Source organism: Rhopalosiphum padi, chromosome 3 (assembly GCF_020882245.1).
Source record: "Rhopalosiphum padi isolate XX-2018 chromosome 3, ASM2088224v1, whole genome shotgun sequence".
NCBI classification, from domain to species: domain Eukaryota; kingdom Metazoa; phylum Arthropoda; class Insecta; order Hemiptera; family Aphididae; genus Rhopalosiphum; species Rhopalosiphum padi.
Window position 1 is genome coordinate 42,697,681 of NC_083599.1, and position 14,845 is coordinate 42,712,525.

At 29.1% G+C, this 14,845-nt stretch overlaps 1 long non-coding RNA gene across 13 annotated transcripts in view; it reads left to right on the forward strand.

Annotated features, from left to right (window-relative positions):
- LOC132926935 (uncharacterized) overlaps nucleotides 1-14,845 on the forward strand; it is a 405,462-nt gene that overhangs the window by 253,066 nt on the left and 137,551 nt on the right. The window lies entirely within an intron of this gene.

Below are 14,845 nucleotides of genomic sequence, written 5' to 3' on the forward strand. Positions count from 1 at the left end.
TATTAAATGGAATATATATCTTATAATAGTATAATAATTTTTAACTATATTTCATACCATATTTTTGGTCCTATTGTTATTTTCCCTAATGAGCTTTATCATTTTAACAGAACAATTAAACATTTAAATTTAAAGACTACAGTGGCGTGTTTACAATGTAGGCCTACTAGGCCTGAGCTTACCCAATTTTTATTTGACTGTTTAATTTTTTTTTTATCTAAAATAAAAATGTTTACTATTAATATTATTAATGTTTATTATTGAATATTATTATCATACCCATATCCCATGTGATAGGACATATCTTCCCTTATAGTTATAAACAATATAAACATACTTATACACAGTGTGTATTATTTTTAAAATATAATTTTTGATATTAAGTTTATGAAAAAATGTTTAAGATTATAAACAATATAAAATATTTTTCTTAACAAATTATGTATTATCGTTTATTTTTATAGAATCATTATTTAGTATACTATGTTTAAAATCTAAGAAATATATGCTATTTTCATAAAAAAAATAGATATAGACAATTTCAACTCTTTTGTGGCACGGGTTTACCTTGTTCAATTCACATGGAACTTCTTGTACATCGCTTTTAAGTGTATTGAAATATTATTAAAAAATATAATTTAAGAAAAGACATAATTAGAAATTCATACCTAATAGACTAGGACCACCCTAATACACACTACATAACAAAACTGGCTAGACAGTACTGGATACGCCACTGTAAAAACAGTTAGATATTTACATTTTAATTATTGTGTACTATTATTATTTACTATACTTAATGATTATTAATCATATAAGATATAACCACAATGTGCTTTAGTTTTTAAATTTATTTTATAACTCGTACAATTTTTTTTTAATTTTAAAGAAAAAACATATTTTACATACATATTACAATAGTAGGAAATCATATAATTTTTTACGTAGCATTATACGTATGACTAAAATAAAAAACGTATCAAATATGTATTTGCGAATATAGGGACAAATAGACATAGCTGTTTGGACGTGGGGACAATTGGACCTAAAAATATGTATAAAGAATATAAATAATATTATAATAGATCATCATCAAAATTAAATTAGTCTAACCTAAAAATTGTTCAAATGTATGACACTAGAACTAAAATATCATTTTTACGCGGAATCCCTCAAAATATTTCTCTGCATTAAGGTGCAGCATCGCTACGGTTGTTATTAAATTTAAGGGACAACATTTAGGCAATTCATAATCTCGTCTTAGCCGCCCGAGATCTATGTGTTAGTTGTAAATGATAATTAGTGTAAGTGAAATGCAATGCGGATACCGGCTGGAGTCACCAACGGTTGCCACTTTCGTACGCGCACGCACATGGCAATTACTCGATAACAATAAAATTGCAATAAACGAATTTTACGACAACAAGGTAACTTATTGATTTGACAAAATTAAAGTTAGTTAACGTTGTCTGATCTAACAGATAAATATGCAAGTACATTATTATTTATTACTTACCTATGTGTGATATATCATATTTTGATGACTTTTTCTTATACCATACGGAATATAATTAAAGTTAAAAGTTTTAAATAAAATAATAATAATTCAAAATATGTATAGTTAAACTTGATTAATAATTAGTTATTCTATTATTAACATTTTAAATCATAGTTATTTATTTCATCAGAAATATTATTATATTATAAGTATATATGTATAAATTATAATCTATAACAAATTTGTTGTCGATTACGTCCACACGGAAGACAGCGTTGCCAAACATTTTCTTTGATGTTCGTTCAAATACCGCATGTTGAGCGAACATTTAAAAACATGTACAGACTAGGGGAAACGTTATCAACAAACATGTTCGACAACAATGTTTGTCCTTGTGTGGACCCAACCACAGGCAACGACGACGCGATACCGTCGACTCTTCTTCCACGCCACAAAGGCACAGGGTGGGACGGGAAGAAAAGTCGATCCGGACGAGTACCGGCCGCCGGCCGTCTCACTCTCATCTTGCGCGAACCGTCTTAAAGTCGACAACGGCGACAATGTATCCAAGTCGTAATACCACGTAAAGCATAATTGTGTATTCTCTTTTATGTCGTCAACAACACTTGACATAGTGACATTTGACAACTGGCTATTGTGTACCGTTGTTTATCATCAATACAAATACATCGAACGAATAGTGAATTCGTGTTGTTCTTTTATCCTGACCAGTCAGACCGAGCACCTACCACCGTAGCCGTGTCAAAATGGCTCCACGAACAGGAATCGCCCAGTCGGCGTAAAGGTGATTTTTTTTCACGCTGACACATACCTCGGATTAGTTGCTTATATTATATTAGTATTAAGCTATTTAACCAGGATTGTGTTTTCCGGTTAGCTAGGATTATTACACATCAATAAGTAATCTGGTACGGAGGAGGAATTCCGCACAACCGAAAATAACCGTGAAACCAATGCCGTAATTAGACTACTTGTGTCTCGTATGCAAACCAAAATCTAGAGGCCCTAGTGGACGTGTTATACATCTTTTCCAACTTTTTTCAAAAATGTTTTATTTTATTTGGTGGGAAGGGGGGTTAGCGCTATCTAAAAATTTAGTTACAATAAATTTTATACTATAATAACAAACAATTTACTCTAACTAAACCACAATATAGGACAATATAGGTATCAACACTTATTTCATACAATGACATTTGACAAAAATTACAACTTTAATAATATAATCATCAAAATTATATAATACACAGAGAACATTTATAAATAAATATTGTATTTCAAAACTACCTGTTTGTACGTCAATTGTTTGAGAATTATAATTATTAAATTTAAACAATACTAAAATAAATGTAATCATTTAAAATAATTCATTTTTCTGACCTTTAAATTAGCGAAATTATCAATAATTGAATCTATATCGATCCGTGAAGTATGAAGCTTTTCAATATTTAATAAAGCAATATTAGTTAACCGATCTTGTGATGTTGCGTTACGTAGATAAATTTTAATAAACTTAAGTTTTGAAAATGAACGCTCCGCTTAAGCCGATGTCACTGGCAGGTACGTATACAAAAAAATTTCGGGGCGGTGGTGGGGGGTGGGCGTTTACAAAATATAGCAATACAAATTGTGTCACAACAATATAATAAAACAATTTTTCCTCGTTACTCGACATTGTTTCGGGGGGGGGGGAGGTTTGGGTTGAACCCGAAACTCCCCCCCTCCGGTATACGTGCCTGGTCACCTGAATAGTCATAAATATACAACAACTTGTAAAAATATCAGGAAATATAATCGATAAATCATTACTAAGTATATATTCGGATAGTTTTTGAATAAGCTCTTTTTTAATAAATCTTCACCTCTAAAATTAGATATTAAAAAAATGTTCAATGATAAAATTTGTCGTGTGAAATCTGAGTTGGTATCATCTGTGTATTTCACGGTGAAATGGCTATGAACCTGTGGGAAGTAATTATATAACATAATACCGCCCCGTCAAACACTTGCCTTTTGTGCCGTGGCATTAACGCCGATTACGGCACATCGTACAGGTGAGAATAACTTTGAAACCGGTATCGCCGAGAGCATTGACCTAATTACGGTATATTTGGAACTCGCCGGCGACGTTGTGAGCATCTGATTATCGTTTACGTGAACATAAACGTAAACAAATTGGTTCCATTAACAAGACTCGCGTTTACGAGGACGCTTCAATTCCGTGCAACCGTTGGTCCCTTAGGATTAACGAAAAGTACGGGAGAGTACACGATGACCATGCCGGTAGGTAGGGAAGCTGGTGTGCTACAATGACTGACCATGCACCAGAGGGAGAACACACTTATTTAACACCGTTGCGAATCAATTGGGAATGTGAAAACAAAGGGCGTATATCGATTGCGCCGAAATGACCTTTTTGCATGTAAATAATCTATTGATTCCGCTGGCTATCGATCTTTTTTATTTATTGATTTCGCCGGTTAATATTTATAAATTATTTATTTTAATAAAAACAAAATATAAAAGACTTAAATTAGTATAAAATTTGAAGACTATTTAAATAAAAAATTTGATAGATTTAAGTATATAAAACTGGCATCAAAGCACTATTTTGAAAAATAAATAAATTATAATATTATTAAATTTAAATTGTTATTTTCTATTATTTATTTTATTTTTCTTAAATTATTTTTGCTTTTTTGACGTTAACTAAAAAACATATTATTTTACTATTTTAATACATTTTACTTACGAGAATGTTTGAATTGTTTTTTGAAATATTTATATTTTAATTTAAATACAATATGGTAAACTGGGTGTATCTTATACCTATACTGGCTATACTATTGATTAAAAAAAGTACAGTCAGTGGAATCAATATAAACAAATAACCGGCAGAATCGATAAAACCCCGAAAACAAACGCTGCTACAAACGAACAACACAAAATAGTTTGAGGCATGTTTGTTGGTACTTGAGGCGAGCAGCGTTTCTTTACGGAACCGCGTAGTATAACCGCACAACAGCCACACGACTATTCAGTCCCGCAGTCCCGCGGTAACCCGTCCAACAGTCAACTGCAGTGGCGGCGCCAAATATTTTTTATTGACGATACGGCGCGAAATTTTTTTCTGATGGTGCATTTATGTATGACTACTCGTGCGCCCATTAATTTGTTTATATCATATTATTTTCAGGAAAGTATTGCAAAAAAGTTTTGAGTATAGTAAGTATCTATAATAATATTTCTAAATAAATAATAAAAAAATATACTTAGTTTATTATTATCACAAATGTACTTCAGTAAAACTTCAAACTTCCTCCGTTTTCTACTACATATTAATAATATGTAACAATACATAACTTTTTATTTTTTAATGTATGGGATTTTAGAAAGTGTGCCGTTTATATAAACTCTATTAAGTATAATTTTTTTCTAAATGTTTAAAATAAGTATATTTAATTTGAATATAACAGTCAAACTTAAAATAATATAACTATATCTAAAAAGTCATTAAAGTAATTAATACTATTTTATATATTAATAATGATAGATATATTACAATTTCTTTATTTATTTACATATTTTTAACATTAAATTATAGCGGGGGGGGGGCAATTGAGGGGCAAAATATAATGTTTGGAGGGGCACTAGCCCACCCTGGCCCTCGTGTAGCGCCTAACCAAGTCGGGTAGGTCGACGATGCAGGCGGCTCTCAACCGGTATTTAAGCCAAGAACTCTATGAACAATGTCTATTATGAATTATTTAGCTGAACTTATCAAGAGCCTAAATGAAAAATAACTTTAAAGTTTGAAGTTGAAGTGTTATTATGTAAAGCGTTAAACAATGATATTCAAGTAGTTAAAATTTCAATAGTCTTTATTACATAAAGGTGTAATTTCATAGTCTACTGAAAAATCAGTAATTGAAATTGATAAATATTTGAACAAGTACTATTAAAATGTATTTAAAATTATGATTATTTACTTACTTACCTAAAGCAATGATGATTTAAAACTTTAACTTTTTTTTATTAATATATACAATTTTAAATTGATTTTATAATTTTAACATATTGACATTTTGTTTAAATTAGACAATCCAACTTGATATAACATAATGAAACTAATAGAAACAGTGTATTATAAATTAAAGTCAAAAACGTAGTACATGAAATATGGATGGTGAATCTGTAGCACGTGACGCGGCCCCGCGCAACGACCGTTTGAATTCAAACTACATTTGCGCGAAAAGCCGCGTAATGACCTCTCTCTCAGCCACTAGTCGACGGCGGATGACACCAACGCGTGACAAACCGCGTCGGAACGTCGGACCCGACGCGACCGTGAACCGGCCCTAGGCTAATTAGTCTAAACCTCCGCACCGTACGCGTACAATAACGGATCGCCGTACTGTGCCCCTCTTCTCAACTCACCACCACTAGCTTTGCCGAACACTAATAGTTTTTTTTGTGTTTTTTTTTACGCCTTCCACCGAGGTCAATAAAGCACCATTTTTGCCCCCGCATACCTTTGTGTTTTTTTTTTGTTTTACCCGCTACACCTTTTCCCCTGTCCCAAGTGCACCGTTCACCAACTCCGACGCTACCTCATCACCACACCGTGACAACAACAGGTACGCGTCACACGTGTCCCAAAAATTTAAATACTTAATACTTTATACTTTAGGTACTTACAACATTATCAAACAAAATTAATAAATAATAATGTATTATTATTTATTTTAAAATTAAATACATACATTATACATTTACTAAATAAAACAATAAATAAATTTAAAGTAATACCTACATTTTTTCTTATTTTTCTTATAATATATTTTATAGTTAAATAACACGCAGGAGATAATAAGGTAATTTTTTGCACAAAACGTTAAAAAAATTAGCTATCCCTGACATAAAATGACTAAATGGACCATTTGCATTTTACATTTATTAATTATTTTAACATTGAAGTAATTCTAAAATTAAAATAGCATAAAGGAAATAAATTAAACACAATTTAATAATATATTAATTTTTTAATTATTTGCCAAGAGAAATAAAGCCAACACAAATATTTTAAATACACATTATTATAATAAGTACAAATAATTTATAACTTGTTAGAAAAATCAAGGATTATTTTTGAATGTAATAGTGGAATAGCTTTAAGTACATATGTGATCTAGTTTGATGATTGATGTTGATCATGTGAATGACTTGATTTAATAGTTTCTTTACAATTAATTGTATTAATTATTTGAGTGACTTCATAGACAACATCAGGAAATGGCGTTTTAATTTGAACCTTTAAATATAAACATCAAAATAAATATGTATTCAATATTAAAAATAGGTATGACTTACAGGGATAATAATGTTTGTATTTGATATATTTCTAAATTTAGTATCTAAATTATTCCATAAAATCTAATTTCGAATATAAATACTAATAATATTATTTTAAAGTTCATCACAGATGATTTAAAATTAATGCAATTCCTCAGTGTTTGTTAGGAAAATAATTATATATGTTTATTACTTTATTATAAGGTATAGCACTGGCACAAACTAAAGCAGGATTGCGTGAAAAAGAGATCATTAGTTATTAGTTATTGGCCATAACTATTTATTCATTAAATGTTTAAAGTTATAATTGTTCATATATGCAATCTGCCTCTAGTATTTTAATATTAATGTTTTAACAATTACATAAATAATATAATTTAAAAAATATTTATGTACTTAAATTATACATTACCCTGTTTTCTTAATAAACATTGAGGTTTTGGCGCCCAAAAATGCTGTTGATGAATTGTTCTTTGTCCTTGATTGTCGTTTTGTATTGGAGTAGATATTCCAACACTCATTATGGGCCAATCCTGGCATTCATTTTCGTCATCTAGAAGAAGTTTCTTGAACCACCATCGCAAAGGGACAAGAGAGTAACCCATTTTAAATTATTCTAATAAAATAATAGTTTCAGTGAATTATATGTATTAATTAATTAATTACTAACAATTTATTTTATCACAGTTATGAAATAATATACAATTTGTTATTTAATTTATCTTATGCGTTATTGATAGTAATGATAGTATGATAAGTCCATAATCGTTGATGCTAGGTTATAGAACATTGATTTTTTATTTAGATTTGGTTGATTCGGGATTATAAGTGTAGTATGAAAATTTAGATATTTTAGTGGCTCTAAGAGAGCACGTTATTTTATAACCAAAACATGCACAATATAAAAATATGGTATAGGTAATGTAATGAAAATATATACCGGGTAACAATGGGATGGACAGTTAGCCTAATATAGTAATATATATATTATTTATATTACCTTCTCCTACAGGAGTAATTATTATCAAATGGTTCGTAAATTTCTATTACATTAGAGTTCCACTATAAAGCAAACCTTGTTAATCGTATGTGTAGCTGAATTTTAGTTCAATGGTGTATAAATGATTTGATAATGTAACTTCTTACCTGTTGTAAACTTTCAAATTCTTTACTTATTCTGCAGTGCATTGATTATTAATTTTTAGTAATATATAAGAATAGAAATTGTATATTCGTAATAAATGAAAACTTTTTTGTTAAAACAAATAATTAACACTGACGATTTGAGCTTATAGGCCTTCAAAATATGACAAATCAGTTCGAGCTAGCGACCGATAATCTGTTGGGAGAGATGTTTTTATGCTTTTTTTGGGAGTTCAAATCGTCCCTAGTATGTTAAATACATGTTTAAAAAAATTTTTACAGCGATTAATATAATTAAATTTTGTTTTAGTGTAAAATTATATTGATGTGAAAAATATTTTATCTTAATACTTTGTACATTTGTTATTTACTTATTCTGGGATAATATTTCTAATGCTACCTATAATTTAATATAAATAAGACACTGATAAGATTTTGATTAATATATGACAATGTAAATATATAGCTTATTTGTAAAAGGCGGTTTACATACAATGTAAATATATAGCTTATTTGTAAAAGGCGGTTCACACTCGTTAAGATTTTTGTTATGTAAATACTAAATAGTGTAACTGTGAGAATAAAATATTTAATATTACTTATAAACTATAGTATTATTATATAGCAATATATTATGATATCACTATATTGTATGATATATTGGTATCATGCCAGTAAGTTAAGCCCCTGATATTAAAAGGTAGTAAATAAGTTGGGCCCCGCTACGAACCTTTAGCGCAACTGGGTTTAAAGTTTTGAAAACCTATGAAACTATAATATTGTATATTGATTCAATTTACTTTTAAATAATTCTGTTACAGTAATGCTCTACGTTATATTATTGTAATAGGATGTATCTGTTTGAGCCGGTAACATAAATACATAATATCATAGTGGTACACCGCCTGGACACCTTTTTTTTTCCTATAATTTTTTTTATACACTCGAAAATTTTTTCTTGGTAAAAATCTAAATTTATTTAATTGTAAACATTTAAAAATAATTTCTATTCAAAAATACTGAAATATTTTCAATAAAAATAACATTTAGAAAATATTCGATATACATACGTGAATATTAGTATATATATTATTATGATTTTAGTAATTTGTATTAAAATATAAATTTAATACTACATTTGTCGACGATTAAAAATGCAATAATTTGTGGAATATATAAATTTGTAAATTAAAATATAATTTCAATAGTGTAACTTGGGTATAGGTATTCGTAAAACGTATCACAGTGAAACATAATATCTCATGTAGTTCACCCATATTATAACGTTATAATATTGTACAATATTAATATAAACCTACAGGCTACAAGTTACAACTTTCATTATTATATATATGTCTCGTTTGTCTCGTTGAAAAATAAGTTGACCTCGAGATTATTATTTTGTCTATACAATATTCAAGTGTAGGTACCTACCCATAGGCGGAGATTTGATTGAATTTTAGGGGGGGGGGGCTTAAATCTTTCTTTGCAAAATAAGCCGTAAGGGCTTTGCCCCAATACCCCCTCACTAATATCTATATTATCTTTAATACGCATTCACTACTAAATAACCAACTAATAATTACCAACTAAAAAGGAAATCTATACTAAATACGCATTACTAACTACATTATTATGTACTTTAAAATCATTAATGATAATAATACAATAAATATTTTATAATGTACAATATTTAATAATGAGTTATTAAATTTTTCAATCTGTCGCGACGGTCGCCCGGTGCGCGCCGATGACGAGTAGGTATATGTTGTAATAATTATTATATTGACAAAATTTCGGGAAAAAAAATATTTTGTAAAGTTCCAAGATTTTGGCAATTGTTGTAAAATAAGTCCAACGTCCGGCCAGCCACTTGACTTTGAAAAATGTTTAATAACTTTGGGGGGCTTTCGATCTTTTTGGGGAGACTAAGCCCTAAGGAAATTTTGTTGTAACGAAAATTCGAATAACCTCTTTATAAGCCCTGCTTTTCGGCGGGGGACTTCTATGACTTTCGTTATAACGGGATTTTTTGTTGTAACGGGAATTTACTGTATATATATATAGTATGATCGTATGAATATTTAGTATACTTTACTTTAATTGCATACGTATATTTATATATATATATACTAGAGCTTGTCGCAATAAAAATTACCATATTATATTGCTTACCAAACGTAGGTATGCAATAAAATCAAAGTAACAGATATATTTACTATATGTTTATATAACATTTAAAGTTAAACAAGAACATTTAATAAATACGAAAAATCGAATAAGTAAATGCTATTTAAGGTTTGTCAAACCTAGTATAAACATTAGTTGAACAGAAAAAAAATGTTAATATTTAATTTAAAAGATTCACTTTTATGAATAATATGAAAAATATTACATTGATGTGAATATTATATTTTATCTTTGTACATTTGTTATTTACTTATTCAGTGATGATATTTCTAATATTACCTATAATTTATAATTTAATAAGACACTGATAAGATTTTGATTAATATATGACAATGTAAATATACATAGCTTATTTGTAAAAGGCGGTTCACATACAATGTAAATATATATAGCTTATTTGTAAAAGGCGGTTCATATTCAGATATTCTTATAAGACTATTGTGATGTAAATAGTGTAACTGTGAGAATAAATTATTTAGTATTAAAAAAATAAAATTAAAATATAAAAAAAAAAAAATTAAAACCTAACATAACCTTAATACCTTATTGTATAGGATAATGTATTAATATAATTTATAATTTTATTTCGATTGAAGAAAGATTTTAGATTCTGAGAGGGCTGAGAGGAGCTTTAAAATTAATTGGTTATAAAATGATGCGTTTTATGTGTATGTGTATGTTTCCGGAGTCCGGACGTATGTATGTCACTTTTTTGAATAAAGTACAAAAGATAAAATTTTATTTATTGACTAATTATTGACTTTATATTGATTAATATAAGCTATATATGTAAATATATAGCTTATTTGTAAAAGGCGGTTTACATACAATGTAAATGTATAGCTTATTTGTAAAAGGCGGTTCACACTCGTTAAGATTTTTGTTATGTAAATACTAAATAGTGTAACTGTGAGAATAAAATATTTAATATTACTTATAAACTATAGTATTATTATATAGCAATATATTATGATATCACTATATTGTATGATATATTGGTATCATGCCAGTAAGTTAAGTCCCTGATATTAAAAGGTAGTAAATAAGTTGGGTCCCGCTACGAACCTTTAGCGCAACTGGGTTTAAAGTTTTGAAAACCTATGAAACTATAATATTGTATATTGATTCAATTTACTTTTAAATAATTCTGTTATAGTAATGCTCTACGTTATATTATTGTAATTGTAATAGGATGTATCTGTTTGAGCCGGTAACATAAATACATAATATCATAGTGGTACACCGCCTGGACACCTTTTTTTTTCCTATAATTTTTTTTGTACACTCGAAAATTTTTTCTTGGTAAAAATCTAAATTTATTTAATTGTAAACATTTAAAAATAATTTCTATTCAAAAATACTGAAATATTTTCAATAAAAATAACATTTAGAAAATATTCGATATACATACGTGAATATTAGTATATATATTATTATGATTTTAGTAATTTGTATTAAAATATAAATTTAATACTACATTTGTCGACGATTAAAAATGCAATAATTTGTGGAATATATAAATTTGTAAATTAAAATATAATTTCAATAGTGTAACTTGGGTATAGGTATTCGTAAAACGTATCACAGTGAAACATAATATCTCATGTAGTTCACCCATATTATAACGTTATAATATTGTACAATATTAATATAAACCTACAGGCTACAAGTTACAACCTTCATTATTATTATGTCTCGTTTGACTCGTTGAAAAATAAGTTGACCTCGAGATTAATATTTTGTCTATACAATATTCAAGTGTAGGTACCTACCCATAGGCGGAGATTTGATTGAATTTTAGGGGGGGTTTAAATCTTTCTTTGCAAAATAAGCCGTGAGGGCTTTGCCCCAATACCCACTCACTAATATCAATATTATCTTTAATACGCATTCATTACTAAATAACCAACTAATAATTACCAACTAAAAAGGAAATCTATACTAAATACGCATTATACTAACTACATTATTATGTATACTTTAAAATCATTAATTAATAATACATCAACTATTTTATTATTTGAGTATAATAAACCTATTTTGATTAGCGAATATATTATCAATAACATTCTCAATATTGATATTAATATCTTTTTCAATGTATAATATTGAGTTATTAAATTTTTCAATTCGTCGCGTCGGTCGCCCGGTGCGCGCCGATGACGTAGGTATATGTTGTAATAATTATTATATTGACAAAATTTCGGGAACAAAAATATTTTGTAAAGTTCCAAGATTTTGGCAATTGTTGTAAAATAAGTCCAACGGCCGGCCGGCCACGTGACTTTGAAAAATGTTTAATAATTTTGGGGGGCTTTCGATCTTTTTGGGGAGACTAAGCCCTAAGGAAATTTTGTTGTAACGAAAATTCGAATGAGCTCTTTATAAGCCCTGCTTTTCGGCGGGGGACTTCTATGACTTTCGTTATAACGGGATTTTTCGTTGTATTGGTATTCGTTGTAACGGAAATTTACTGTATATATATAATATAGTATATAGTAATATAGTATATATATAGTATGATCGTATGATTATTTAGTATACTTTACTTTAATTGCATACGTATATTTATATATATATATATATATATACTAGAGCTTGTCGCAATAAAAATTACCATATATTGCTTACCAAACGTAGGTATGCGATAAAATCAAAATAACAGATATATTTACTATATGTTTATTTAACATTTAAAGTTAATCAAGAACATTTAATAAATACGAAAAATCGAATAAGTAAATGCTATTTAAGGTTTGTCAAACCTAGTATAAACATTAGTTGAACAGAAAAAAAAATGTTAATATTTAATTTAAAAGATTAACTTTTATGATTAATATGAAAAATATTACATTGATGTGAATATTATATTTTATCTTTTTACATTTGTTATTTACTTATTCAGTAATGATATTTCTAATATTACCTATAATTTATAATTTAATAAGACTGATAAGATTTTGATTAATATATGACAATGTAAATATACATATTTGTAAAAGGCGGTTCACATTCTTATAAGATTTTTGTGATGTAAATAGTGTAGTAAACCGGTGTTTTTCACATAAAAACAAGGTTCCAAAGTACAAACTTAAAACAACTTCCACCGGAATAGGCCATTAGTATAGGCATTTCATTACCTAGCACCAGAGCTAGTAACAAAATCACCTTCCTATTGACGTCATTCGTCCTCTCCTTATCATAGTTTATTCCATATAAATAGCGGCCCTGATCACCCAAAGCTCTAGAGACTGTACAGCCGTCGAGCTATAGTCATTCCCAGTTTATGTACTTATATGAGTCGCGGACTTTGTAACAGCCACATCGCTGCTTATACGAGTACTTCCCAGTTATAGACTATTTTAAATATTTTCCCTCCGGTAATAGATTTACACATAGTAAATCTGTCGAAACACTTTTATATATAAGTATAAGTTAATTTTCAATAAACAGTTTTAAATTACAAAGTGTTAACTTTATTTTTACCAATTATTTTTCAACCTCTAGCTATCTTCTATGCTGAAGCAGAAAGACACGTGCCACCGTCGTTAAAGAAGTATTGCAGTAACCGAGTGATGATAGCACGAGTACAGCGGTTACTACATACAATTCGGAGTCAGGTGTGGGGTTACACTTCATCAGCAGAAAAAACTTGTTTGGCTTAATCAAAGGAAGTACGCTGAGACCCATCGACGGAGCCGCGTTCACGAAGCACAACAAGAAAGGAATAGAGTTCTGTGGAGCATTCACGCACACAGGTTCAAGCATTTTCTAGGAGGGAGGTTTCAATTCAAGGACCAAGTTTTTCACTCAATAGATTCAAGCTCTGTAAGTCATTTGAATAATATTTTGTATGTCTGATAGGTTAGGCGAAAATTGGTAAATCGTAGCTTATAACCCACAAACACTTAAAATCAGAATGGCTAACGCAGATAAATTAGGATTTGAGAGGGCACTTAAATTGGTACCATCTTTTCAAATGATGACCGAATCGGACTTAGCTTCTTTCGAAGCTAAATGCGAGTTCATTTTTAAAAGTATTCCCGATAGTCTAAAACCTAGTATTTTAGAAGCTATACTAGCGCAATTAAAAGGAAATGCATTGGAGGCAATACGTTATAAGGAAATTACAACTTGGGACGAATTAAAAAAATTATTTAGAACAATTTTTGGTTTGGCACATTCGGTGTCATATTTACAAGTACAACTTATAGTCAGATAAGACAAGGCACTAAAGAAACAGTAAAATAATTTTCGATTAGAATTGAAAAAACCGCACATGAATTAACACACGCATTAACCGTAGATAAACCGAAAATAGAGGCTGGCATAATAGCGCAAACTGTACAAGCTCACGCATTGAGTGTATTTGTAGCGGGTATATCGCAGTCGATCGGAATAATCTTAAAGGCACGAAATATTAAAATATTTGAAGAGGCGGTACTCCACACTATGGAGGAGGAAAAAACAACAGATTATTTTAGTAAAATGCACTGAAATAATACATCGGAAAATAATAAAAATAAATCGAATATAAAAAGTACTAAAGATAAGAGTAATATTAAATGCCACCGATGCGATAAATTTGGACATTATGCTAATGAGTGTAGGACTAGTGAACATAAAATACCTAATTTTCGT